The following is a 24,574-nucleotide window of genomic DNA, read 5'->3' as shown; positions in this document are numbered from 1 at the left end:
TTCATTAGAGTTACCAGCCTCAGAAATGCTTCACAGAGTTCAAGTAACAGACACATCTCAACATCAACTGTTCAGAGGAGACTGTGTGAATCAGGCCTTCATGGTCGAATTGCTGCAAAGAAACCACTACTAAAGGACACCAATAAGAAGAAGAGACTTGCTTGGGCCAAAAGACATGAGCAATGGACATTAGACCGATGGAAATCTGTGTTTGGTCTGAATAGTCCAAATTTGAGATTTTTGGTTCCAAATGCCGTGTCTTTGTGAGATGCAGAGTAGGTGAATGGATTATCTCTGCATGTGTGGTTCCCACCGTGAAGCCTGGAGTGGTAGGTGTGATGGTGGGGTGGTGTTTTGCTGGTGACACTGTCAATGATTTATTTAGAATTCACGTCACCCTTAACCAGCATGGCTACAACAGCGTTCTGCAGCGATATGCCATCCCATCTGGTTTGCGCTTAGTGGAACAATCATTTGTTTTTCAACGGAACAATGACCCAACACACCTCCAGGCTGTGTAAGGGCTATTTGACCAAGAAGGAGAGTGATGGAGTGCTGCATCAGATGACCTGGCCTCCACAATCACCCGACCTCAACCCAATTGAGATGGTTTGGGATGAATTGGACCGCAGCGTGAAGGAAAAGCATCCAACAAGTGCTCAGCATATGTGGGAACTCCTTCAAGACTGTTGGAAAAGCATTCCAGGTGAAGCTGGTTCAGAGAATGCCAAGAGTGTGCAAAGCTTTCATCAAGGCAAAGGGTGGCTACTTTGAAGAATCTTAAATATAAAATATATTTCGATTTGTTTAACACTTTTTTGGTTACTACATGATTCCATATGTGTTATTTCATAGTTTTGATGTCTTCAATATTATTCTACAATGTAGAAAATAGTAAAAATAAAGAAATACCCTTGAATGAGTAGGTGTGTCCAAACTTTTGACTGGTACTGTATACACAGTGCCTTCGGAAAGTATATAGACCCCCTTGACTTTTTCCACATTTTGTTAACTTAAAGCCTTAATCTAAAACATATTAAATTACTTTTTTCACTCATCAATCTACACACAATATCCCATAATGACAAAGCAAAAACAGTTTTTTAGAAATGTTTGCTAATTTATAAAAAAAAAAAAAAAAAACTCTAATAATACATTTACATAAATATTCAGACCATTTACTCAGTACTATGTTGAAGAACCTTTAGCTGCGATTACCGCCTCAATTCTTTTTGGGTTTGACACTACAAGCTTGGCACAATCATCCTACAAGATTCGCATAACTGTATTCGGGAAGTTTCTCACATTCTTCTATGCAGATCCTCTCAAGCTCTGTCAGGTTGGATGGGGAGCGTTGAAGCACAGCTATTTTCAGGTCTCTCCAGCCATGTTCGATCAGATTTAAGTCCAGGCTCTGGCAGGGACACTCAAGGACATACAGAGACTTGTCCCGAAGCCACTCTTGCATTGTCTTGGCTGTGTGCTTAGGGTAGTTGCCCTGTTGGAAGGTGGACCTTCGGCCTTCCCTGTAGCTCAGTTGGTAGAGCATGGTGTTTGGAACGCCAGGGTTGTGGGTTCATTTCCCACGGGGGGCCAGCACAGAGAAAAAAAAAAAAATGTATGAAATGTATGCATTCACTACTGTAAGTCGCTCTGGATAAGAGCGTCTGCTAAATGACTAAAATGTAAAATGTGCCAATCTGAAGTCCTGAGAGCTCTGGAGCAGGTTTTCATGAATGATCTCTTGATGCCTCCATCCTGACTAGTCTCTCAGTCCTGGCCGCTGAAAAACATCCCCACGGCATGACTCTGCCACCACCATGCTTCACCATCGGGAAGGAGCCAGGTTTCCTCCAGACGTGACGCTTGGCATTAAGGCCAAAGAGTTCAATTTTGGTTTCATCAGACCAGAGAATCTTGTTTATCATGGTCTGACAGTCTTTAGGTTCATTTTGGCAAACACCAAGCGGGCTGTCATGTGCCTTTTACTGAGGAGTGTCTTCTGTCTGGCCCCTCTACCATAAAGTCCTGATTGGTGGAGTGCTGCTGAGATGGTTGTCCTTCTGAAAGGTTCTCCCATTGCCACAGAGGAACTATGGAGCTCTGTCAGAGTGATCATCGGGTTCTTGGTCACCTCCCTGACCTTCTCCCCCGATTGCTCAGATTGGCCGGGCGGCAAGCTCTAGGAAGAGTCTTGGTGGTTCCAAACTTCTTCCATTTAAGAATTATGGAGGCCACTGTGTTCTTGGCGACCTTCAATGCTGCAGAATTGTTTTGGTACCCTTCCCCAGATCTGTGCCTCGAAACAATCTTGTCTCGGAGCTCTACTGACAATTCCTTCGACCTCATGGCTTGGCTTTTGCTCTGACATGCACTGTCAACTGTGGCCCCTTGTATAGACAAGTGTGTACCTTTCCAAATAATGTCCAATCAATTGAATTGAACCCATAGTTACATAAAAAATATAATACATTTTTTGTTTTCTAAAAACCTGTTTTCGCTTTGTCATTATGGGGCATTGTGTGTAGATTGCTGAGGATTTGTATTTATTTAATCTATTTTAGAATATGGCTGTACTGTAACAAATGTTGAAAAAGTGAAGGGGTCTGAATACTTTCTGAAGGCACTGTGTATATATATACACACTGAGTGTATAAAACATTAAGGACACCTTCCTAATATTGAGTTGCCCCCCCCTTTTGCCCTCAGGGCAGCCTCAATTCATCGGGCATGAACTCTACAAGGTGTCGAAAACATTCCACAGGGATGCTGGCCCATGCTTCCCAAAGTTGTGTCAAGTTGGCTGGATGTCCTTTGGATGGTGGACCATTCTTGATAAACACAGGAAACTGTTGAGCGCGAAAAACCCAGCCGCATTGCAGTTCTTGATACACACAAACCGGCCACCGACTACCATACCCCGTTGAAAGGTACTTAAATCTTTATTTCTGCCCATTCACCCTCTGAATGGCACACATACACAATCCATGTCACAATTGTTTCAAGGCATAAAAAGTATTCTTTAACCTGTCTCCTCCCTTTCATCTACACTGATTGAAGTGGATTTAACAAGTGACATCAATAAGGGATAATAGCTTTCACCTGGATTCACCTGGTCAGTCTATGTCATGAAAAGAGCATAATGTTCATAATGTTTTGTATACTCAGTGCCTTCAGAAAATATTCAGACCCCTTGAACTTTTCCACATGTCGTTACGTTACAGCCGTATTCTAAGTTTGATTAAATATTTTTTTTCCCCTCATCAATCTACAAACAATACCCCATAATGACAAAGCAAAAAAAGATTTTTAGAAATGTTTGCAAATGTATAAAAAAAATCTAACTGAAATATCACATTTACATAAATATTCAGACCCTTTACTCAGTACTCTGTTGAAGCACCTTTGGCAGCGATTACAGTCTTGAGTCTTCTTGGGTACAAGCTCAGAACAACATTATTTGGGGAGTTTCTCCCATTTTTCTCTGCAGATTCTCTCAAGGTCTGTCAGGTTGGATGGGGAGAGTCGCTGCACAGCTATATTCAGGTCTCTCAAGAGATGTTAGATCGGGTTCAAGTCCGTGATCTGGCTGGGCCACTCAAGACATTCAGAGACTTGTCCCAAAACCACTTCTGCGTTGTCTTGGCTGTGTGCTTAGGGTCATTGTCCTGTTCGAAGGTGAACCTTTGCCCCAGTTTGAGGTCCTGAGCAGGTTTTCAAGAATGTAGATATCTGAGAGAGCGATGTGAGTGAGTGGTGCTTCGGCGCACACAGCCCGACGAGGGGAATCAATTATTATATTCAGTCCAAGGGTACAACAGCCACTGGCCACAAAAGACATGTCGTTTTTAAGGGGGCATTACAGCCACACAAGGGGGATGCTGCCGGGAAATTCAAGCCATTGCCAAGTGCTTGTCAAATTGTGAATGGGAGACTGATGAAGGGTGTGCAGACTGTGCAAAAAACTAAGCAGAGCACATGCCTTTCATGCGACTTCAAATCATCATTAGAGATGCATCATGCAGCCTTAGAATGTACTAAAAATGAAAACATATAGCCCATAGTTTGTATCACAACAAAAGTTATTAAGCATATAGGAGGACCTGTTTTTTTGTTAACAGCTCAACACAGATTAGCCGCATGTGCGCACTCCCTCAGAAATAATTTGGAGAAAATATCCTTTCAAATTTATTCCGATATGTTAAATTATATTCTTCATACTATTAAATAATATAAAATATTGCCACAGAATTCTAAGCAATTCTTGTCTGCTAAAGGAACTAGATGTAGCCCACAGCCATATGGCATAGCCAGATCAGGGACTAACATAAGAACTACTGAGAGTATGCTATTCTGTTCTTCTGAAATATATGAAATACATATTTCTTTAGATCTGTCTATGCATGGACGCAGACATGCTGTCAGAGAGTAAAATGTGCATTCTAATAAACCTATTCACCCAACATTGGAATCATATTCTAATATTATATATTTCCATACCTAAATAATTACATATGCGATGCCAGCCATATCATTGTTTGAAACCCGGACGTTTTACATCTTACCTTGCTTTTAATAGCCTACAGCAAAAATTTGAAAAATATCTCCTCATATGTAATTGAAACCAGCATTGCTTCTTCTACTGACCAAAGGCAGTAAGGTACAATCCTATTGTTGCGTCTTCAGATATTTATTTTTTCTAAGTTTCTACCATTAGGCTGTATATCCATCTCCGTCACATTATAAAAACCGCTCGCGTTTGAGAATTGCGTTCTCCCGTAATAGCATTTTGGAACATTCACATTTATTGCCGAGACGAGTCCACACATTGCTGCGCTTGTAATGTGAATTATTCATAGTTTATCAAATTTTAAGCTAAATGTTACAATTTGATTCATCAGCCTCGTCTTTGTGTTTAAACATTTTAGTAGGGAACCACTGTTGTATGCATTTTATATAAATATTTTTCTGGACCAACGTCTGTTTTGAATTGTCCCAGACATATTTTTTATCGTCCCCTGGCCCACGACAGGACGCCCTTAATTTCGAGCCATGCCCTCGACACCCTCCTGAGCGACCCACCCACTAATGAGACGTATTTACCTGTTTGATAGGCTTACTGCAAGTAGCCTACATAGCCAAGAAAGATGAATCCAGTCAGAGACCCACTAAAGCAGCACCCCCCCCCTCACGACTCTGAGCTTGCATGGCAGGGTTGGTCCAATCTAAGCCAAAGCCCCCGTATGGGTGAGCATAATATACAAGGAAATTCTTAAAGCTGCTAAGAGAACCTTGATGACCTCGTACCTAGCCGGTGGGAATTCTGGTGGAGTACCCCCACCCAGGTCGTGGCAGTGCTGGCAACACTGGCTGCAGCAACCCATTGGGGGAGGGTCGCACTCGGACAATCAGAGAGGTGGCAGAATACTGTGGGCCTGGTGGCACAGCATAATAATAATAATGGTCTGACTGCACAGAGGTGCACAGAGGTGCTGGGGAAGAAGCATATCTATGGGGGACCAGTGTGTGTTGGGGAGAAGGGTGTGGGGGGGGACTAGAAAAATCTTCCCATCCCTGCAAAATGTTGGTACACTTCTCAAAACAGCCACAATGGTAAAAACATTCACAAATAAAATCTAGCTGGGCTAGGGGAACAACTGACGTGTGTGTGTGTGTGTGTGTGTGTGTGTGTGTGTGTGTGTGTGTGTGTGTGTGTGTGTGTGTGTGTGTGTGTGTGTGTGTGTGTGTGTGTGTGTGTGTGTGTGTGTGTGTGTGCACGTGCGCATGCAGGTTGGTGTATGGTACAAGGGAAGAGGTGTAGATGTATATGTGTGGGTGGGGTGTATATGTGTGGGTGGGTACGTGTATGCATCCCACAGTTGTTGTTGCTAGGGTAGGGTATTGGACCATATAGAATAGAATCACAAGCTGTAATATAAAATAAATAATATATGTGTGCCTGGTTTAGATCTTATCTGTCGGAAAGATATCAGTTTGTCTCTGTGAATGGTTTGTCCTCTGACAAATCAATTGTACATTTCGGTGTTCATCAAGGTTCCGTTTTAGGACCACTATTGTTTTCACTATATATTTTACCTCTTGGGGATGTCATTCGAAAACATAATGTTAAATTTCACTGCTATGCGGACGACACACAGCTGTACATTTCAATGAAACATGGTGAAGCCCCAAAATTGCCCTCGCTAGAAGCCTGTGTTTCAGACATAAAGAAGTGGATGGCTGCAAACTTTCTACTTTTAAACTCGGACAAAACAGAGATGCTTGTTCTAGGTCCCAAGAAACAAAGAGATCTTCTGTTGAATCTGACAATTAATCTGGATGGTTGTACAGTCGTCTCAAATAAAACTGTGAAGGACCTCGGCGTTACTCTGGACCCTGATCTCTCTTTTGAAGAACATATCAAGACTGTTTCAAGGACAGCTTTTTTCCATCTACGTAACATTGCAAAAATCAGAAACTTTCGTCCAAAAATGATGCAGAAAAATTAATCCATGCTTTTGTTACTTCTAGGCTGGACTACTGCAATGCTCTACTTTCCGGCTACCCGGATAAAGCACTAAACAAACTTCAGTTAGTGCTAAATACGGCTGCTAGAATCCTGACTAGAACCAAAAAATTTGATCATATTACTCCAGTGCTAGCCTCCCAACACTGGCTTCCTGTTAAGGCAAGGGCTGATTTCAAGGTTTTACTGCAAACCTACAAAGCATTACATGGGCTTGCTCCTACCTATCTTTCCGATTTGGTCCTGCCGTACATACCTACACGTACGCTACGGTCACAAGACGCAGGCCTCCTAATTGTCCCTAGAATTTCTAAGCAAACGGCTAGAGGTAGGGCTTTCTCCTATAGAGCTCCATTTTTATGGAATGGTCTGCCTACCCATGTGAGACACGCAGACTCAGTCTCAACCTTTAACCTGTTATGGCTAGGGGGCAGTATTTTCACGGCTGGATAAAAAACGTACCCGATTTAATCTGATTATTAGTCCTGCCCAGAAACTAGAATATGCATATAATTATTAGCTTTGGATAGAAAACACTCCAAAGTTTCTAAAACTGTTTGTATGGTGTCTGTGAGTATAACAGAACTCATTTGGCAGGCCAAAACGTGAGAAGATTCTGTACAGGAAGTACCCTGTCTGACCATTTCTTGAACTTCTTTGCCATCTCTCTCCATTACAAAGGATCTCTGCTCTAACGTGACACTTCCTACGGCTCACATGGTCTCTCAGAAGGCGGCAAAAAGCTGAATGACGTAATTCAAAGCCCTGGCTGAAACACACGAGCGCTTTTGCTAAGTGGTCTATCAGAGGACAAAGGGCTTAGGCTCGTGCACTGGCCGTCCCCGTCTTTCTGTTTTTCCCTTTATTTGCCGAAACACAGATTCCCGGTCGGAATATTATCGCTTTTTTACGAGAAAAATGGCATAAAAATTGATTTTAAACAGCGGTTGACATGCTTCGAAGTACGGTAATGAAATATTTCGAAATCTTTTGTCACGAAATGCGCCATGTGCGCGACCCTTATTTACCATTCGGATAGTGTCTAGAACGCACGAACAAAACGCCGCTATTTGGATATAACGATGGATTATTTTGGACCAAACCAACATTTGTTATTGAAGTAGAAGTCCTGGGAGTGCATTCTGATGAAGAACAGGAAAGGTAATCAAACTTTTCTAATAGTAAATATATTGGTGAGTGCTAAACTTGGTGGGTGTCTAAATAGCTAGCCCTGTGATGCCGGGCTATCTACTGAGAATATTGTAAAATGTGCTTTCACCGAAAAGCTATTTTAAAATCGGACATATCGAGTGCATAGAGGAGTTCTGTATCTATAATTCTTAAAATAATTGTTATGTTTTTTGTGAACGTTTATCGTGAGTAATTTAGTAAATTCACCGGAGGTATGCTAGTTCTGAACGTCACATGCTAATGTAAAAAAGCTGTTTTTTTTATATAAATATGAACTTGATTGAACAAAACATGCATGCATTGTATAACATAATGTCCTAGGGTTGTCATCTGATGAAGATCATCAAAGGTTAGTGCTGCATTTAGCTGTGGTTTTGTTTTTTGTGACATTATATGCTAGCTTGAAAAATGGGTAGTCTGATTATTTCTGGCTGGGTACTCTGCTGACATAATCTAATGTTTTGCTTTCGCTGTAAAGCCTTTTTGAAATCGGACAGTGTGGTTAGATTAACGAGAGTCTTGTCTTTAAAATGCTGTAAAATAGTCATATGTTTGAAAAATTGAAGTTTTCGGATTTTAGAGGAATTTGTATTTCGCGCCACGCCCATCATTGGATATTGGAGCAGGTGTTCCGCTAGCGGAACATCTAGATGTAAGAGGTTAAGTCTTTACTGAAGACTTATCTCTTCAGTAGGTCCTATGATTAAGTATAGTCTGGCCCAGGAGTGTGAAGGTGAACGGAAAGGCTGGAGCAACGAACCGCCCTTGCTGTCTCTGCCTTGCCGGTTCCCCTCTCTCCACTGGGATTCTCTGGCTCTAACCCTATTACAGGGGCTGAGTCACTGGCTTACTGGTGTTCTTCCATGCCATCCATGGGAGGGGTGCGTCACTTGAGTGGGTTGAGTCACTGACGTGGTCTTCCTGTCTGGGTTGGCGCCCCCCCCTTGGGTTGTGCCGTGGGCTATACTCGGCCTTGTCTTAGGACGGTAAGTTGGTGATTGGAGACATCCCTCTAGTGGTGTGGGGGCTGTACTTTGGCAAAGTGGGCGGGGTTATATCCTGCCTGTTTGGCCCTGTCCGGGGGTATCATCGGATGGGGCCACAGTGTCTTCTGATTCCTCCTGTCTCAGCCTCCAGTATTTATGCTGCAGTAGTTTATGTGTCGGGGGGCTAGGGTCAGTCTGTTACATCTGGAGTATTTCTCTTGTCTTATCCGGTGTCCTGTGTGAATTTAAATATGCTCTCTAATTCTCTCTTTCTCTCTTTCTTTCTCTCGGAGGACCTGAGCCCTAGGACCATGCCTCAGGACTACCTGGCATGATGACTCTTTCTGTCCCCAGTCCACCTGGCCGTGCTGCTGCTCCAGTTTCAACTGTTCTGCCTGCGGCTATGGAACCCTGACCTGTTCACCGGACGTGCTTGTTGCACCCTCGACAACTACTATGATTATTATTATTTGACCATGCTGGTCATTTATGAACATTTTAACATCTTGACCATGTTCTGTTATAATATCCACCCGGCACAGCCAGAAGAGGACTGGCCACCCCTCATAGCCTGGTTCCTCTCTAGGTGTCTTCCTATGTTTTTGGCCTTTCTAGGGAGTTTTTTCCTAGGGAGTTTTTCCTAGCCACCGTGCTTCTTTCACATGCATTGCTTGCTGTTTGGGGTTTTAGGCTGGGTTTCTGTACAGCACTTTGAGATATCAGCTGATGTACGAAGGGCTATATAAATACATTTGATTTGATTTAAATGTGGATTTCCTACTGCTGGTCCTATGCATATTATATGACAATTGTGGTAAGGAATTAATGTCTGCTGATACATGTTTTTATAATTATATATATACTACAACCGAAGCAAGACACTTATGGCTGCTAACCTGGTTTTGTTCTGTAAATGCCACTTTGTGCTCTTTTCAAGGGATGGTTCCCAACCTCTTAAGGGCCCTAGGATTCATGTGTATGGTGGGAGGGGGAGGTTCATGTGGGAGGGAAATTGGAGGACAACTGGAGGTTTACTTAGAGCCATTTGGAGCTAGGGTTGGGTGATATCCAGACTTTCATCCCGTCACACCATTTCTGTACCATATTGGGGTATACAGTATTACCAGAAGTGCACACAAGGGGCGCACAAATTGGAATTGCAGTATGTATTTAGTTTGAGCATTTAGATCAGAGCTAGCAACCTTTGACAGACTAGTTTTGTCTGGACAAACAAAAACAGTTGCTTAGTGATAGAGTTCCAATATTTGGATTATTGTTGTGATTGGAGTATAGCTGTGAGGGTTATCGAATCAGGATCAACTCCTCTGTCCTTCCCCAACCTATTAATGATAGAATGTTCATATTTGAAGATGGCAGAAAAGTCAATCTATTTGACAATGAAATGGGCAGGACATTAAGGCAGCTGCCCATGCTTTAAATGTGCCACCCAAAACTGAGACAAGCAACCCAAAACCCCAGGCCACAGCCATTTGGGTGGGTTACCAGTCTCCAATGTCTCTTTCAAATGTGATCTGGTGTGTCATATCCCAAAAATGGACGAGCCCTTTTCGGACTTACATCTTGGGATGTCCGAAAACATACCTATGAATGTGTTGTTTGGAATCCACAACACATTCAATAAAGAAAGGCGGTTGGCAGGCAAAGCCTGGTTTTACAGTTTTATCAAGCGGCACCCAGAAGTATCCATCCGTATCCCACAAGCAACCAATCTGGCTCAAGCTGTTGGCTTCACCCCCACCATGACCTCTACCCCTGCCACAACCTCCGCCACAACCTCTGCCAACAACATCAACCTCCGCCACAACCTCCATCCCACAGCCTGCCCAGCACCCACAGGTCTCCAGTGACCTTGCTCCGAATGTTGGTAAGAAAAAACATCAGCATTCATTTAAGGAAATATATTGTAGCATATAGAGTGATTAGAAATACTTGTTTATTAAACCAATATGCATGAGTTCTTGTTGTTTATTTGTTAGTTTGTTTGTTTAAAGTACCAGTTCCACAACAACAGACTGCGGCAGAGGTCATCTTGGAGTTGTCCCGCAGGCCAAGGATACAGGACTTGAGGCCTAGGAAAAGAAAGGCTGAGTCGGCTACAGTCCTAACAGCCTCACCCCACAAGAGGTTTCTGGAGAACAATGCAAACAAATAAGAGAGAGGAAGAAAGCAAAGGGAGAAAAAAACCTGTGATACTGAAGAAAGCTGTGAGGCCACTGAAAAAGGTTGTTCCAGGTTCCAAAACCACAACAAAAACCCTAAAAGAAGGGGATGCAGAATGCTTGTTCTGTTACGAGCTCTTCTCTGTTACCGGTGGGGACTGGAAACGGTGCGAGCAGTGTCAGAGGTTGGCTCACGAGCTATGCTCAAATTTAACTGGGGTGGGAATAACCTTACCCCGGTAATCCCTGGTAGTTTTAGAAACTTTAGTGTGTTTTCTATCCAAATCTACTAATTATATGCATATTCTAGTTTCTGGGCAGGAGTAATAACCAGATTAAATCGGGTACGTTTTTTATCCGGCCGTGAAAATACTGCCCCCTATCCCTAACAGGCTTAGGAGTGTCTTCCGTCTGGTCACTCTACCATAAAGACCTGATTGGTGGAGTGCTGCAGAGATGGTTGTCCGTCTGGGAGTTTCTCCCATCTCTACAGATGAACTCTAGAGCTCTGTCAGAGTGATCATCAGGTTCTTGGTCACCTCCTTGACCAAGGCCCTTTTCCCCCGATTGCTGAGTTTGGCCAGGCGGCCAGCCCTAGGAGGAGTCTTGGTGGTTCCAAACTTCTTCCATTTAAGAATAATGGAGGCCACTGTGTTCTTGGGGACCTTCAATGCTGCAGACATTTTTTGGTACCCTTCTCCAGATCTGTGCCTCGACACAATCCTGTCTCTGAGCTGTACGGACAATTTCTTCGACCTCATAGTATGGTTTTTGCTCTGACATGCGCTGTTAACTGTGGGACCTTATATATACACAGGTATGTGCCTTTCCAAATCATGACCAATCAATTGAATTTACCACAGGTGGACTCCAATCAAGTTGTAGAAACATCTCAAGGATGATCAATGGAAACAGGGTGCACCTGAACTCAATTTCGAGTCTCATAGCAAATGGTCTCAATACTTATGTAAATAAGATATTTCTGTTTTTTTTAATATATATTTGCAAAAAAAATACAAAAATGATTTCACATTGTCATTGTTGGGTTTTGTGTTTAGATTGATGAAGAAATTTTTTTGTACATTTCTTTAATAAGGCTGTAATGTAACAAAATGTGGAAAAAGTCAAGGGGTCTGAATACTTTCCGAATGCACTGTTTATAAACAATTTTAACCGATTATTAGGTACACCACCCCTATCTCGAAAACCGATTGCTCTGTGGCTTGCTATATAAAACAGGCAGACAGGCATCGAGGCATTCAGTTACTGTACAAGTGAACGTCAGAATGGACAAAATGGGTGACCTAAGCGACTTTGAGCGTGGTATGATCGTCGGTGCCAGGTGTTCCGGATCCAGTATGTCAGAAACAGCCGCCCTCCTGGGCCTTTCACGCACAACAGTGTCTAGGGTTTACTGAGAATGGAGCATTGCAACATTTACCTGGAGCTAACTCTGCAGATAGCACTACTGGGTGATTTGAAAAGTCAAAGTCAATTTATCAATAATTTAATAATACTTTTAGCAAAAAAAGTATTTTTAATTTACAATCTGTAGAAAATATAAGAATAGAAAGGTTCAGAACTTTTGTGAAACATCTCACAGTTGAAACATATATGGCAAATAGAAATCCAATATGGATGGTGTTAAATGAGAGATGGGAGGGGTTGAATGGAGCTGAAAGGTGGGACTAATAACAACATGACAACTCATGTAAAATATACTGTGTCTGTAAAATGTATATACTGTACGTTCAGAACTTTTGTGAAACTGCACAGTTAAAAGTATATGGCAAATACAAATCAAACTGGATGGAAATCAGAAATAGATGAGAAAGGTTTAGGGTAGAGGAAGGACAGGACTAAAAACAAACAAAATATAACTATTGCAAAATACTGTAGATTGTGTCCATAAAATCTATATAGTATGTAAAAGCTGGAAGCAGAAGCCTAATTGTTGTTGTTCATTACTTTACTCTAATTAGGGGAAGGTTGGTAGGGTTAGTGGAAAATATATATATATATATGTGACCCGTTTCAGGAAACTAGGCATATGTCACGGTTCACTACTCTTTTTTCAAATCAAAATGCGTTTTTTTTGGCAGAAATGCCTTCTGGACCATGTGAACTTTCATGTGCCTTAATAACAAACTTGTATGCCATCTGTAAATACTAATAAAATTGTTAAATTACGAGCCTAGATGGTTTAGCCACAAAACAGTGAGCAACGTTCCCGCTCGCCATGATTGGCTGAGATAATGAGTGAAAGCACCTGTCTCTGGATTACATCTTCAAACCAAGGGCAACCATGGCATCTGTGACAGGGAGAGGCATCCAACCATGATGTATACGGGTTCCCAAGTGGCACAGCGGTCTAAGGCACTGCATCTCAGAGCAAGAGGCTTCACTATAGTCCCTGGTTTGAATCCAGACTATATCACATCCGGATGTGATTGGGAGTCCCATAGGCCGGTGCACAATTGGCCCAGTGTCGTCCGGGGTAGGCTGTCATTGTAAATAAAAATTTGTTCTTAACTGACTTGCCTAGTAAACTAAAGGTTCAAAATGAACAATTAAAAATACGGGTAAGATAGGCTAGTTACCCAGTAACTAGAATATGCATATACTTATTATATATGGATAGAAAACACCCTAAAGTTTCTAAAACGGTTTGAATGGTGTCTGTGAGTATAACAGAACTCAAATGGCAGGTCAAAACCTGAGAGATTCCTTTACAGGAAGTGGCCTGTCTGACCATTTCTGGAACTTCTTTGCCATCTCTATCTTTTACTAAGGATCTCTGCTCTAACGTGACACTTCCTACGTCGTCCATAGGCGCTCAGAGCCCGGGAAAAACCTGAATGTCGTCATCCCAGCCCCAGGCTGAAACACATTATCGCCTTTCTCAAGTGGCCGATCAAGGGACTCTGGGCTTAGGCGCGTGACCTGGCCGCCCCCGTCTTTGTGATTTTTTCCTCTGTTTGCCGAATGGAGATTCCCGGTCGGAATATTATCGCTTTTCTACGAGAAAAATGGCATAAAAATTGATTTTAAACAGCGGTTGACATGCTTCGAAGTACAGTAATGGAATATTTAGAATTTTTTTTGTCACGAATTGCGCCATGCGCGCGACCCTTCTTTACCATTTCGGATAGTGTCTGGAACGCACGAACAAAACGCCGCTATTCGGATATAACGATGGATTATTTTGGACCAAACCAACATTTGTTATTGAAGTAGCAGTCCTGGGAGTGCATTCTGACGAAGACAACAAAGGTAATGAAACTTTTGTAATAGTAAATCGGAGTTTGATCAGGGCTAAACTTGGTCGGTGTCTAAATGGCTAGCCGTGATGGCTGGGCTATCTACTGAGAATATTGCAAAATGTGCTTTCACCGAAAAGCTATTTTAAAATCGGACATATCGAGTGCATAGAGGAGTTCTGTATCTATAATTCTTAAAATAATTGTTATGTTTTTTGTGAACGTTTATCGTGAGTAATTTAGTAAATTCACCGGATGTTTGCGGGGGGTATGCTAGTTCTGAACGTCACATGCTAATGTAAAAAGCTGGTTTTTGATATAAATATGAACTTGATCGAACAAAACATGCATGCATTGTATAACATAATGTCCTAGGGTTGTCATCTGATGAAGATCATCAAAGGTTAGTGCTGCATTTAGCTGTGGTTTTGTTTTTTGTGACATTATATGCTAGCTTGAAAAATGGGTGTCTAATTATTTCTGGCTTGGTACTCTGCTGACATAATCTAATGTTTTGCTTTCGCTGTAAAGCCTTTTTGAAATCGGACAGTGTGGTTAGATAAAGGAGAGTCTTGTCTTTAAAATGCTGTGAAATAGTCATATGTTTGAAAAATTGAAGTTTTTGTATTTTTGAGGAATTTGTAATTCGCGCCATGCCTATCATTGGATATTGGAGCAGGTGTTCCGCTAGCGGAACGTCTAGATGTAAGAGGTTAACAAAAGACTCCACTATGCAAGTAACCATTTCGGGTGCGTTCGTAAATTCAGTTTGGCCATCTACTCCGATGAGCACTCTCATCTGAGTGTGCCAGAGCGCAGAATAACTGATGAATTACGAATGCTCAACATCCGTTGAATATGACCGGGGTCAGTAAACGGTGGCAAAGAATCGTAATTAAATTGTTGCCAGCAGCACATTTACAGTCACCAACGCTCTGGATAACATAAAAACAGCCTTACCAAAGTAAAATGGTCAGAGTGGGGTGTTCTCTCATTTGTGTCAGGAAGTAGCTAGCGAACTAGCCAATGTTATCCAGTTAGCTTGGGTGTTTGACTGCCGTTGAGAGGTGCAGAATACTCGGATCAACCCTACACATCGGCCAGAGTGTCCAGTCTGCGCTCTGAACGCTCCGAGAGTGAAACGCTCTCAGACAATCTGAAAGCACAGTTGCAGTCACCAACGCTAACCAGCTCTGCTAGGGAGAGTAATGTTCAGTGAGCTGTTCTCTCATTTGTGTCTGGAAGTAGCTAGCAAGTTAGCCAGTTAGCTTGGGTGCTTCACTGCTGTTGTTAGTACAGAACGCTCGGATCAACCCTTAAAGAGATGGGTCGGACTAAAGCTTAAGAGGGTGTGAACCAAAACCTTCAAAGGCCATTTTCTCAAAAGTGAGGTTACAAGTGTATCAACTTTCATAGCAGAATTACTTTCCCATTGTTCCGTAAATGCAGTGTATGATATACCACTTTGGCTCTGCTTTTATCCAAACACAATTTCAAGTCTTTCTACATAAGACTGAATCAAGGCGGTCGGTCACATATACTGTATATATTTGTATATATGTATCTGTATTTATATGTAGGTATTATACACTGCTCAAAAAAATAAAGGGAACACTAAAATAACACATCCTAGATCTGAATGAATGAAATAATCTTATTAAATACTTTTATCTTTACATAGTTGAATGTGCTGACAACAAAATCACACAAAAATAATCAATGGAAATCCAATTTATCAACCCATGGAGGTCTGGATTTGGAGTCACACTCAAAATTAAAGTGGAAAACCACACTACAGGCTGATCCAACTTTGATGTAATGTCCTTAAAACAAGTCAAAATGAGGCTCAGTAGTGTGTGTGGCCTCCACGTGCCTGTATGACCTCCCTACAATGCCTGGGCATGCTCCTGATGAGGTGGCGGATGGTCTCCTGAGGGATCTCCTCCCAGACCTGGACTACAGCATCCGCCAACTCCTAGACAGTCTGTGGTGCAACGTGGCGTTGGTGGATGGAGCGAGACATGATGTCCCAGATGTGCTCAATTGGTTTCAGGTCTGGGGAACGGGCGGGCCAGTCCATAGCATCAATGCCTTCCTCTTGCAGGAACTGCTGACACACTCCAGCCACATGAGGTCTAGCATTGTCTTGCATTAGGAGGAACCCAGGGCCAACCGCACCAGCATATGGTCTCACAAGGGGTCTGAGGATCTCATCTCGGTACCTAATGGCAGTCAGGCTACCTCTGGCGAGCACATGGAGGGCTGTGCGGCCCCCCAAAGAAATGCCACCCCACACCATGACTCACCCACCGCCAAACCGGTCATGCTGGAGGATGTTGCAGGCAGCAGAACGTTCTCCACGGCGTCTCCAGACTGTCACGTCTGTCACATGTGCTCAGTGTGAACCTGCTTTCATCTGTGAAGAGCACAGGGCGCCAGTGGCGAATTTGCCAATCTTGGTGTTCTCTGGCAAATGCCAAACGTCCTGCACGGTGTTGGGCTGTAAGCACAACCCCCACCTGTGGACGTCGGGCCCTCATACCACCCTCATGGAGTCTGTTTCTGACCGTTTGAGCAGACACATGCACATTTGTGGCCTGCTGGAGGTCATTTTGCAGGGCTCTGGCAGTGCTCCTCCTTGCACAAAGGCGGAGGTAGCGGTCCTGTTGCTGTGTTGTTGCCCTCCTACGGCCTCCTCCACGTCTCCTGATGTACTGGCCTGTCTCCTGGTAGCGCCTCCATGCTCTGGACACTACGCTGACAGACACAGCAAACCTTCTTGCCACAGCTCGCATTGATGTGCCATCCTGGATGAGCTGTACTACCTGAGCCACTTGTGTGGGTTGTAGACTCCGTCTCATGCTACCACTAGAGTGAAAGCAACGCCAGCATTCAAAAGTGACCAAAACATCAGCCAGGAAGCATAGGAACTGAGAAGTGGTCTGTGGTTAACACCTGCAGAACCACTCCTTTATTGGGGGTGTCTTGCTAATTGCCTATAATTTCCACCTGTTGTCTATTCCATTTGCACAACAGCATGTGAAATTTATTGTCAATCAGTGTTGCTTCCTAAGTGGACAGTTTGATTTCACAGAAGTGTGATTGACTTGGAGTTACATTGTGTTGTTTAAGTGTTCCCTTTATTTTTTTGAGCAGTATATATTATATATATATATAATAGAAAACAGAAATATGTGTGAGAACATTCCAGAAGAACAACCATCTCTGCAGCACTCCACCAATCAGGACTTTATGGTAGAGTGACCAGACGGAAGCCACTCCTCAGTTAGGCACATGACAGCCCGCTTGGAATTTGCCAAAAGGCACATAAAGACTCTTAGACCATGAGAAACAAGAATCTCTGGTCTGATGAAACCAAGATTGAACTCTTTGGCGTGAATGCCAAGCGTCACGTCTGGAGGAAACCATCATGCTGTGGGGATGTTTTTCAGCGGCAGGGACAGGGAGACAAAGGCAAAGATTAACAGAGCAATGTACAGAGAGATCCTTAATGAAAACCTGCTCCAGAGCGCTCACAACCTCAGACTGGGGCGAAGGTTCACCTTCCAACAGGACAACAATCCTAAGCACACAAAAGGTCTGTAAAGGGTCTGAATAGTTATGTAAATGTGATGTTTCAGTTTTTTATTTTTAATAAATCAGAAAAATCTTTAACAAATAACTGTTTTTGCTTTGTCATTATGGGGTATTGTGTGTAGATTGATGAGAAACATTTTAACATTTAATATACATATATATATATATATATATATATATATATATATATATATATATATATAAATATATATATATATATATACACACACACACAGCGCCTTCAGAAAGAATTCAGACCCCTTGACTTTTTCCAAATGTTGTTTTGTTACAGCCTTATTCTAAAATTGATTAAATGTATATATGTTTTGTATATTAAATTGTATATATGTATATATGTACACACACTACCGTTCAAAGGTTTGGGGTCACTTAGAAATGTCCTTGTTTTTGAAAGAAAAGCAAATTTTTTGTCAATTTTAAATAACATCAAATTGATCAGAAATAAAGTGTAGATATTGTTAATGTTGTAAATGACTATTGTAGCTGGAAACGGCAGATTTTTTTATGGAATATCTACGTAGGCGTACAGAGGCCCATTATCAACACCCATCACTCCTGCAGCTGTAGACCCATACCAAATCTTTTCAGTCGTGCCAGCGAGGTTTTGTCGTGCCCTCTTCACGACTGTCTTGGTGTGCTTGGACCATGTTAGTTTGTGGGTGATGTGGACACCAAGGAACTTGAAGCTCTCAACCTGCTCCACTGCAGCCCCATCGATGAGAATGGGGGCGTGCTCGGTCCTCTTTTTCCTGTCGTCCACAATCATCTCCTTTGTCTTGATCACGTTGAGGGAGAGGTTGTTGCCCTGGCACCACACGGCCAGGTCTCTGACCTCCTCCCTATAGGCTGTATCGTTGTTGTCGGTGATCAGGCCTACCACAGTTGTGTCTTCGGCAAATTAAATGATGGTGTTGGAGTCGTGCCAGGTCGCGCAGTCATGACTGAACAGGGAGTACAGGAGGGAACTGAGCATGCACCCCTGAGGGGCCCCTGTGTTGAGGATCAGCGTGGCGGATGTGTTGTTACCTACCCTTACCACCTGGGGGCGGCCCGTCAGGAAGTCCAGGATCCAGTTGCAGAGGGAGGTGTTTAGTCCCAGGGACCTTAGCTTATTGATGAGCTTTGAGGGCACTATGGTGTTGAACGCTGAGCTGTAGTCAATTTATAGCATTCTCACATAGGTGTTCCTTTTGTCCAGGTGGGAAAGGGCAGTGTGGAGTGCAATGGAGGTTGCATCATCTGTGGATCTGTTGGGCAGGTATGCAAATTGGAGTGGGTTTAGGGTTTCTGGGATAATGGTGTTGATGTGAGCCATGACCAGCATTTCAAAGCACTTCATGGCTACAGACGTGATTGCTACGGGTCGGTAGTCATTTAGGCAGGTTACCTTAGTGTTCTTGGGCACAGGGACTATGGTGGTCTGCTTAAAACATGTTGGTATTACAGACTCAGACAGGGAGAGGTTGAAAATGTCAGTGAAGACACTTGCCAGTTGGTCAGCGCATGCTCGCAGTACACGTCCTGGTAATCCATCTGGCCCTGCGGCCTTGTGAATGTTGACCTGCTTAACCTGTTGGGTCTAGGGGGCAGCATTTGCACGTCTGGATAAAAAAAATGTACCCAATTTAATCTGGTTACTAATCCTACCCAGTAACTAGAATATGCATATACCTATTATATATGGATAGAAAACACTCTAAAGTTTCCAAAACTGTTTGAATGGTGTCTGTGAGTATAACAGAACTCATTTGGCAGGCAAAACCCTGAGACATTTTCTGACAGGAAGTGGATACCTGATGTGTTGTATTGACTTTAAACCTATCCCATTGAAAAACACAGGGGTTTAGGAATATTTTGGCACTTCCTATTGCTTCCACTAGATGTCACCAGCCTTTACAAAGTGTTTTGAGTCTTCTGGAGGGAGATCTGACCGAACAAGAGCCATGGAACGATGATGTCCATTTAGACACCTGGCGCGCGAGTTCATGTTGGGTACCCTCGTTCCAATACGTTATAAAAGAGTATGCATTCGTCCACCTTGAATATTATTCATGTTCTGGTTAAAAAAGGCCCTAATGATTTATGCTATACAACGTTTGACATGTTTGAACGAACGGAAATATATTTTTTCCCCTCGTTCATGACGAGAAGTCCGGCTGGCTTACATCATGTGCTAACGAGACGGAGATTTTTGGACATAAATGATGAGCTTTTTTGAACAAAACTACATTCGTTATGGACCTGTGATACCTGGAAGTGACATCTGATGAAGAGAATCAAAGGTAATGGATTATTTACATAGTATTTTCGATTTTAGATCTCCCCAACATGACGTCTAGTCTGTATCGCAATGCGTATTTTTGTGATTTCCCAGTAAGGTTATTTTTAAATCTGGCAAGTTGATTGCGTTCAAGAGATGTAAATCTATAATTCTTTAAATGACAATATAATATTTTACCAATGTTTTCTAATTTTAATTATTTAATTTGTTACGCTGACTTGACTGCCGGTTATTGGAGGGAAACGATTTCCTCAACATCAATGCCATAGTAAAACGCTGTTTTTGGATATAAATATGAACTTGATAGAACTAAAAATGCATGCATTGTCTAACATAATGTCCTAGGAGTGTCATCTGATGGAGATTGTAAAAGGTTAGTGCATCATTTTAGCTGGTTTTATGGTTTTGGTGACCCTGTCTTTGACTTGACAAAACATTACACACAACTCTTGTAAATGTACTGTCCTAACATACTCTAAATTTATGCTTTCGCCGTAAAACCTTTTTGAAATCGTAAAACGTGGTTAGATTAAGGAGATGTTTATCTTTCAAATGGTGTAAAATAGTTGTATTTTTGAAAAATTTGAATTTTGACATTTATTTGGATTCAAATTTGCCGCTCTTGAAATGCACCTGCTGTTGATGGAGTGCACCACGGGTGGCACGCTAGCGTCCCACCTAGCCCCAAGAGGTTAAAGGTCTTACTCACATCGGCTGCGGAGAGCGTGATCACACAGTCTTCCGGAACAGCTGGTGCTCTCATGCATGTTTTAGTGTTATTTGCCTCAAAGCGAGCATAGAAGTAGTTTAGCTCATCTGATAGGCTTATGTCACTGGGCAGCTCTCGGCTGTGCTTCCTTTTGCAGTCTGTAATGGTTTGCAAGCCCTGCCACATCCGACCAGCATCAGAGCCGGTGTAGTACGATTTGATCTTGATGCTTTGCCTGTTTGATGGTTCGTCGGAGGGCATAGCGGAATTTCTTATAAGCTTCTGTGTTAGAGTCCCACTCCTTGAACGTGGCAGCTCTAGCCTTTAGCTCAGTGCGGATGCTGCCTGTGCTTCTGGTTGGGGTATGTACGTACGGTCACTGTGGGGACGACGTCATCAATGCACCTATTGATGAAGCAAATGACTGATGTGGTGTACTCCTCAATACCATCCGAGGAATCCTGGAACATATTCCAGTCTGTGCTAACAAAACAGTCCTGTAGCTTAGCATCTGCTTCCTCTGACCACTTTTTTATTGATCTAGTCACTGGTGCTTCCTGCTTTAATTTTAGCTTGTAGGCAGGAATCAGGAGGATAGAATTATGGTCAGATTTGCCAAATGGAGGGCAAGGGAGAGCTTTGTATGCGTCTCTGTGTGTGGGGTATAGGTGGTCCAGAGTTCTTTTTCCTCTGGTTGCACATTTAACATGCTGATAGAAATTTGGTAAAACGGATTTAAGTTTCCCTGCATTAAAGTCCCCGGCTACTAGGAGCACCACCTCTGGTGAGCGTTTTCTTTTTTGCTTATTGCAGAATATTGCTCATTCAGTGCTGTCTTAGTGCCAGCCTCTGACTGTGGTGGTATGTAAACAGCTACAAAGAATACAGCTGAAAACTCTCTCGGTAGGTAGTGTGGTCTAAAGCTTATCATGAGATACTCTACCTCAGGTGAGTAATAGCTCGAGACTTCCTTAGATATTGTGCACCAGCTGTTGTTTACAAAAATACATAGATCGCCGCCCCTTGTCTTACCAGACACCGATGTTCTATCCTGCCGGTACATCGTATAACCAGCCAGCTGTATGTTGATGTTGTCGTCGTTCAGCCACGACTCCGTGAAGCATAAGATGTACAGTTTTTAATATCCCATTGGTTGTTATATCTGCCGCGGAACTCATCAATTTTATTGTCCAAAGATTGCACGTTTGCAAGCAGAATGGAGGGAAGTGGGGATTTATTTGATCGCCTACAAATTCTCAGGATGCAGCCCGACCTTCACCCCCTCTTTCCCCGCCTCCTCTTCAAACAGATCACAGGGATCGGGGCCTGTTCCAGAGGAAGTAGTGTATCCTTCACATCGGGCTCATCAGAGTCGTGAAAGGAAAAAGAGGATTCTGCTAGTCCGTGGTGAGTAATCGCAGTCCTGATGTCTAGACGTTATTTTTGGTCATAAGAGACGGTAGGTAAATAACTTAAACAATAAGTTACAAACAACGCAAATAAACGAACAAAAAAACACAATCAAATGGGGGCACGTAAAACATCTGCTATCCTCTCGGACGTCATCTTAACAGTTGGAGCATCAGTGTTTTGGGTTCAATTACTGGCTCAAAATGGCCAGAAACAAATAACTTTCTTCTGAAACTCGTCAGTCTATTCTTGTTCTGAGAAATGAAGGCTATTCTATGTGAGAAATTGCCAAGAAACTGAAGATATCGTACAATGCTATGTACTACTCCCTTCACAGAACAGCGCAAACTGGCTCTAACCAGAATAGAAAGAGGAGTGGGAGGCCCTGGTGCAAAACTGAGCAAGAGGACAAGTACATTAGTGTTAAGTTTGAGTAACAGACGCCTCACAAGTCCTCAACTGGCAGCTTCATTAAATAGTACCCGCAAAACACCAATCTCAACATCAACCGTGAAGAGGCGACTCCAGGATGCTGGCCTTCTAGGCAGAGTTGCAAAGAAAAAGCCATATCTCAGACTGGCCAATAAAAATAAAAGATTAAGATGGGCAAAAGAACAGATACTGGACAGAGGAAGATTGGAAAAAAGTGTTATGGACAGACTCATCTAAGTTTGAGGTGTTCAGATCACAAAGAAGAACATTCATGAGATGCAGAAAAAAATGAAAAGATGCTGGAGGAGTGCTTGACGCCATCTGTCAAGCATGGTGGAGGCGATGTGATGGTCTGGGGGTGCTTTGGTGGTGCTAAAGTTGGAGATTTGTACAGGGTAAAAGGGATCTTGAAGAAGGAAGGCTATGACTCCATTTTGCAACGCCATGCCATACCCTGTGGACGGCGCTTAATTGGAGCCAATTTTCTCATACAACAGGACAATGACCCAAATCACAGCTGCAAACTATGCAAGAACTATTTAGGGAAGAAGCAGTCAGCTGGTATTCTGTTTATAAAAGAGTGGCCAGCACAGTCACCGGATCTCAACCCTATTGAGCTGTTGTGGGAGCAGCTTGACCGTATGGTACGTAAGAAGTGCCCATCAAGCCAATCCAACTTGTGGGAGGTGCTTCAGGAAGCATGAGGTGAAATCTCTTCAGATTACCTCAACAAATTGACAACTAGAATGCCAAAGGTCTGCAAGGCTGTAATTGCTGCAAATGAAGGATTCTTTGACGAAAGCAAAGTTTGAAGGACACAATTATTGTTTCAATTAAAAATCATTCTTTATAACCTTGTCAACGTCTTCACTATATTTCCTACTCATTTTGCAACTCATTTCATGTATGTTTTCATTGAAAACAATGACATTTCTAAGTCACCCCAAACGTTTGAACGGTAGTGTTTATATACAGTACCAGTCAAAAGTTTGGACACACCTACTCATTCAAAGGTTTTTCTTTATTTTTACTATTTTCCACATTGTAGAATAATAGTGAAGACATCAAAACTATGAAATAACACATATGGAATCAAAAAAGTGTTAAACAAATCAAAATATATTTAGATTTTAGATTCTTCAAAGCAGCCACCCTTTGCCTTGATGACAGCTTTGCACACTTTTGTCTGTTCGTAAATTCAGAGCACACACTGGACGCTCTGGCCGATGAGTAGGGTTGATTCGATCGTTCTCACCTCCCAACGGTAGTCAAGCACCCAAGCTAACATTGGCTAGCTTGCTTGCTACTTCCTGACACAAATGAGAGAACACCCCACTCTGACCATTTTACTTGCCCTTTCAGAGCTGTTTTCATGTTATCCAGAGCATTGGAGACTGTAACTGTGCTGCTGGCAACAATTTAATTACGTTTTTTTGCCAACGTTTACTGACACCGGCCATATTCAACGGATGTTGAGTGTTCGTAATTCATCAGTTATTCTGCACTCTGGCACACTCAGATGAGTGCTCATCGGAGTAGATGGCAAAACTGAATTTACGAACGCACCCGAAATGGTTACTTGCATAGTGGAGTCTTTTGTTAAGACGTACTGTTGACTAACTCCATTCTGTACAAATTTGCACATCCACAGCATTCAAACGAGACTGCAATGAAAACTAATGGGACTGTAGCGACTGTGTTGGCATCAAAAATCTGGAGCTTGAACTACGTTTCTATTCAAGCGTTGATTGACATGGTAATGGCCCGATAGTTTTTGAGAAAAGTTGAAAAAACTGACCCCTCCGACGCTGTACGTTAAATTGTGAAGTGACGTAACGTACACCATGCATAATGCAACTCATTCTGTGTGGTAGAGCCTCTCTCCACGAGGTGTAGCGCTTCTCGCGCAGATTAAAAACAAGACAGGGACAGGGTAAGGGGGATACCTAGTCAACTGTACAACTGAATGCATTCATTTTTT

General features: G+C 42.7%; 1 protein-coding gene and 1 non-coding gene across 2 annotated transcripts in view; one reads left to right on the top strand and one right to left on the bottom strand.

Annotated features, from left to right (window-relative positions):
- The window catches only part of LOC106565282 (eyes absent homolog 2), a 71,403-nt gene that overhangs the window by 35,480 nt on the left and 11,349 nt on the right, over positions 1 to 24,574 (bottom strand). The gene's annotated exons all lie outside the window — the stretch shown is intronic.
- Positions 1,520 to 1,595, top strand: trnap-ugg (transfer RNA proline (anticodon UGG)). The gene has a single exon. It is a non-coding gene; the product is annotated as a tRNA-Pro (tRNA).

The sequence above is a fragment of the Salmo salar genome, chromosome ssa12, assembly GCF_905237065.1.
Source record: "Salmo salar chromosome ssa12, Ssal_v3.1, whole genome shotgun sequence".
Lineage (NCBI taxonomy): Eukaryota > Metazoa > Chordata > Actinopteri > Salmoniformes > Salmonidae > Salmo > Salmo salar.
Note: the sequence above shows the minus strand (reverse complement) of the source record. Positions and strands in the feature narration are given on the sequence as shown.